Raw genomic sequence first — 6,000 nt, forward strand, 5'->3', positions numbered from 1 at the left:
CCCTCCGCTACCCATCACAGACATTCATTTTCCCTTCACAATTTAATTTTCCAATTTGGTCGCACCGCGAAGCTGTCGGCGAGTCGTAAACCCGAACCTGAGTCAATAATAGATTTCGAGTCATATCTAACAAATCTCCACCTTGACGAGAAATTTTTTTTAACATGAAACAACAACCATAACTCTCCACCTTCTCTACAAAGCCCCTGAGGGCGGTACCAATCAGCAATTAATACTAATCAAGTCCAAGCAATGCTTGAACTTGAGAGGAATAAGAGGCTTCGTCAACATATCAGCAGGATTTTCTAAAGTGCTAATCTTTTTCACTCAATGTCTCCTTGCGCAAGAACTTCACGAATAAAATGATACTTGATGTCAATGTGCTTCGTTCTTTCATGAAATATTTGATCCTTAGTGAGATAAATAGTACTCTGACTGTCGCAAAATACTGTTAATTTTTTACTGTCTTCGCTTAATTCACCAAGTAAACCTCTTAACCAAATATCTTCCTTCACAGCCTCCGTGATCGCCATGTACTCAGCCTCCGTCGTAGATAGTGCAACAGTAGGCTGTAAACAAGCTCTCCAACTAATAGCGCATCCACCAAGTGAGAAGACATAACCAGTAAGTGATCTTCTTTTATCAAGATCTCCAGCATAATCGGAATCCACGTACCCTGTCAAACTTGCATCAAATCTACCGAACTCTAAACAGGCATTAGTAGTACCTCGCAAATACCTCAAAATTCATTTTACAGCTTGCCAGTGTTGTTTTCCTGGATTGGCCATGTACATTCATACAAAAGCGCTTCAACACGCGCTGGATGTATCCTTTCTGAGTCAGCTGTAACTTCTTTAATTTTTTGTTTCGCTGTATCTCCATACCAAGTATCTTTTTCGTTGCACCTAAATCCTTAACGTCAAATTCAGATTTCAACTGATTTTTGAGGTCATCAACATCAGCCATATTCTTAGCAGTAATCAACATGTCATCCATATAAAGCAGCAAATAGATGAAAGAGCCATCAATTAATTTCTTTATGTAAACACAACTATTAAAATTGCTTCTATTAAAATCATGGCTAATCATAAATGAATCAAACCTCTTGTACCATTGCCGTGGAGATTGCTTTAACCCATATAAAGATTTCTTCAATCTGCAAATGTGGTCTTCTTTTCCTTCAACCACGAATCCCTCGGGCTGCTGCATATAAATCTCCTCCTCCAACTAGCCATGTAAGAAAGCCGTCTTCACGTCCAGTTGCGCAAGTTCTAAGTCATTCATGGCAACCTATCCAAGTAGGACTGGATATATGCTTTACCACTGGTGAGAAAACATCGTTGAAGTCGACACCTGGAATTTGACTGTATCCTTTTGCAACCAAACGGGCCTTATATCTGATACTCTCAACTCCTGGTGTGCCTTCCTTCTTCTTGTACACCCATTTGCAACGAACTGCTTTCTTTTCCTTTGGAAGCTTCACTAGATCCCAAGTCTGATTCTTATGAAGAGATTTCATCTCTTCCTCCATAGCAAGCAACCACTTCGTAGATTCATTACATGAAACTGCCTCTGTATATGTGCACGGCTCCTCAGACGCATCTGTCTCTTGAGCAGTCATAAATGCATAAGCCACCAAATTCGTTTCTTCATATCTCTGCGGTGGTCTAATCTCCCTTCTCGATCGATCTCTGACTATCGAATATGTGTCTGTCTGTGGTGGCGCCTGTGGTTCTGTAGGAGCAGAATCACCTGAAGTGGTACCTGGTGCTGGAGTAATCTGATTTTTAGTGTGAGTTTGAAACTCCACCTCTACAGTTTTCTTCGATCTATCTGCATCTGCATCTGCACCTACATCTGTACCTGTCACAAGAAACACGTGACTCCTCCTTTCTGCGAAGCATCGCAGTTTCGTTAAACTTGACATCTCTGCTAATAATAATTTTCTTATCTTAAGGATACCATAAACGAAAACCTTTAGTACCAGAAGCATAACCCAAAAACTTGCATTCTTTAGATCTAGGTTTTAATTTCCCTTGACTAACATGTGCATAAACAGGACATCCGAAAATTCTTAAATTAGAATAACTAGGAGAGTGGCCAGACCATACCTCTTCTGGAGTTTTCAGATCAATGGAAGTCGACGGAGACCGGTTCACCAAATAGCAAGCTGTAGATGCAGCTTCTGCCCAGAACTCCTTGCCAAATCCTGCTTTTGAGAGTAGACATCTTGTCTTCTCGATCAGCTTTCTGTTCATACGTTCTGCCACGCCATTTTGCTGCGGTGTGTAGGCAACTGTACGATGTCTCTCGATTCCTTCATCTTTACAGAATTCATTGAATTCTCTTGAACAAAACTCCAAACCATTATCAGTGCGAAAACGCTTAATTTGCTTTCCTGTCTGCTTCTCAATCAAAGTCTTCCACTGCTTGAATGTCTTAAATACATCACTTTTCTGCAGCAAGAAAAATGTCCAAACCTTCCTGGAGTAGTCATCTATGAAGGTCAACATATATCTCGCTCCACCTTTGGAGGGCACCGGTGCTGGCCCCCAAAGATCTGAATGGATGTAATCAACAGTTCCTTTGGTTCTATGAACTGCCTTCGTAAAACTGACTCTTTTCTGCTTTCTAAATACGCAGTGTTCGCAGAATTCCAAACTTCCGGTATTTTGGCCACAAAGAAGTCCTCGCTTGCTCAGCACCATCAATCCTCTTTCGCTCATATGTCCCAGCCTCATATGCCATAATTTTGTTACATCTGAATCGGACATAGATGAAGAGGAAACCGCAGCTCTACCTATCACAGTCGAACCTTGCAGCATGTACAGTTTTCCTTCTTGCCTTCGACCTTTCATCACAACGATAGCTCCTTTAACGACTTTCAGAATTTCATCTTCACTAGTGAATTTATATCCTTTAGCGTCTAGGGTACTCAAAGAGATTAAATTTCTCTTTAATTGTGGAACATATCTGACATCGGTGAGCGTTCTGACTACTCCGTCAAACATCTTAATGTTCACCGATCCTCGTCCAACAACTTTGCAGGATGCATCATTCCCCATCAAAACAACTCCACCATTAACGGCTTCAAAAGTGAAAAACCATTCCCTGTTGGGACACATGTGGAATGAGCACCCAGAATCTAGAATCCACTCTGTGCTGGATCTGGATTTATCATCGCAGACTAGCAGAACATTCCCATCGCTACTATAATCTTCTGCTACACTCGCTTCAGCAGATTTCGAGCTATCCTTTCCCTTTCGATCATTCTTTCCTTCGGTCTGTTCCTTCTTTTTCAATTTGAAACAGTCCGCCTTAATGTGGCCCTTTTTCTTACAGTAATTGCAGATCAAATTTTTATGCCTGGATTTAGATCTACCCTTTTCTTTACTGTCACTATAATTTCTCTGCCTGGACCTTCCTCTGGTAAATAGGCCCTCTGCCTGACTTTCAGTGGTACCACTCATCTCCTTATTGATCCTCTCTTTCGAGAGGAGCGCAGTTGAGACATCTTCCAAAGAGATGGTATCACGTCCATAAAGCATAGTATCTCTAAAATTTATATACGAAGACGGTAGAGAACATAAAAGCAGTAACGCTAAATCTTCATCATCATATTTAACTTCTATCATCTCCAGATCAGTAATAATTTCTTTAAACTCATCAAGATGGGTCTTAATGCTCTTACCTTCTGTCAAACGGTGAGAATATAACTTCTGCTTCAGATGGAGTTTGTTGGTGAGACTTTTCGTCATGCATAATGACTCCAATTTCAGCCATAAGCTCGTGGCGTTCTTCTCCTTGATGACATGTTGTAAGATCTCATTTGAAAAGGTGAAGTTGGATCGGCGTAAGGGCCTTTCGGTTTATCTTCTCCTTCTCCGCCATACTGAGGGACGAAGAAATCTTCTCTGTCCCGAGCAGCGCATCTTCTAGGTCCATCTGAGCCAGGATTGCGCGCATCTTCACTTGCCATAACGTAAATCGTGTGTCGTGGTTGAGTAAAGGGAGGTCGTATTTCATGGACGCCATTGATGAAGAAAACCCTAATCGATGAACCTAGGGCTCTGATACCAGTTTGTTACGACAAACGCACGGAAAACGAAAAATGGCGAATACGAAACACTCAAACCACAAGCAGAAAATAAATATAACACACATAGATTTACGTGGAAAACCCTTTGCAGGGAAAAAACCACAGGCGAGGGAGAAGAGAACTTCACTATCGAAACGAAAGGGAATACAATGTTCTTCAGATTACAACCAACCACGATCACACGCCTCTAGGGCAAAAACGAAGAGAAAAATTCATAACGGGTTTCGGATCCGATCCGTACCGCGGGGGGCTCCGCCCCCAGCACCCCCTGGCGAATGTCAGTGGTGGGCTACAGGCTCGGGCCGTCGGGCCCTCTGCTACCCACCACAGACATTCATTTTTCCTTCACAATTTAATTTTCCAATTTGGTCGCACCGCGAAGCTGTCGGCGAGTCGTAAACCCGAACCTGAGTCGATAATAGATTTCGAGTCATATCTAACACTTTAGTTAAAAGACAAGGCTTGGTCCCACTTAGTGGATATTAAAAAGTGATTTAGCTTTGCCAAGGTTGGACAGCTTTCCATATTAGACCATGTGAAATTTTGGTTACCTATCGGCAAATCTATCAACTCCAATTCTATTTAAGAAGTCAGTAAACACGGGCATTAATCTTCCACTCCAACTCCTTCTCTTCCTCTTTCCTCATGTAAAGTGCTATTGGACTTAAATCCTAGTTGGACATGGAATTATTATAATGCCATAAAGGGGCATTGGACAAGATTGACATGTGAAATTGTGAGCTAATGTCATAAAGCGGCATTGAGCTCGGGATATATGTGAACCTAGTGGATAGGGCCATTGAGAGATTTAGAAATTGGAACATGCTTGAATATAGAATTGTCTAAGTGTCATGAAAGGGCACTAGACTTAGTGAATATTGAAACTTCACATTGTGATATAGAACTAGATCATTGAGATGCTAGTGACTTTTACCATGTTAGAGACATGATGATTAGGTGTTTGAGACGTTGACTACGCTTGTTTGCCATTTGTGCTCATTCGCACATGCTTGTGAGGGTTGCTCCCTACAAGCCGGCACTCCGGAGTTTGCCTACGTGTGACACCCCAATAGTCCCACATCGGATGGGAATGAGGTTGTCATTGGGTTTATAAGAGACCTAGACACTAGTAATAATAACTGGGCTTAAGCATTTTGGGCTAGTGGTTTGGGCCCAACGAGTTATTGTTGCTAGTGGACTGGGTCGTTACATTTGGTATCAGAGCCGGTTCACCAGCCGAAAATGTGTGGCGAGTCTCGGCTGAGCCAGGGTCTGGATGACGGGCTAGCGAGACGAGTCTCACATTGCCTGGTGATCTTGGGCTGTGTGTGATTGGACTGACGAGGACGTCAGGGCCTTAACGGGGGGAGTCTGTGACACCCCAATAGTCCCACATCGGATGGGAATGAGGTTGTCATTGGGTTTATAAGAGACCTAGACACTAGTAATAATAACTGGGCTTAGTCTGTGACACCCCAATAGTCCCACATCGGATGGGAATGTGGGACTATTGGGGTGTCACACTACGTGACTTATGTTTGCTCGTGCGGTATCGAGAAACCTATGGGGTCGAGAGGGATAGACTCATTCCTAAAGTGGGAATACTGGAGCTACCACCGACACTTAGGTGGCACAAGTTGGACTACACTATGTAGGTCCTCGAACATGTTGGATACAATGACATTGAACCAGAAAATGACTATCACTACTAGATAAGCTTAGTAGTTTGATTACCTTGACATGCTTATAGCATAGTATTAGGACTTGTAGTATACATGATAGTCTTATTTGTTGCATCATAGTATTCTCTGTTTTCTCATTTGTATTTCCTTTACAATATTATCATGGTATCAGAGCAAGGTTTCTAATTAGAAATTTTTGTTGATCCTTTTGAGGATTAG

This window comes from Ananas comosus, linkage group 1 (genome assembly GCF_001540865.1).
Source record: "Ananas comosus cultivar F153 linkage group 1, ASM154086v1, whole genome shotgun sequence".
Classification (NCBI taxonomy): Eukaryota; Viridiplantae; Streptophyta; class Magnoliopsida; order Poales; family Bromeliaceae; genus Ananas; species Ananas comosus.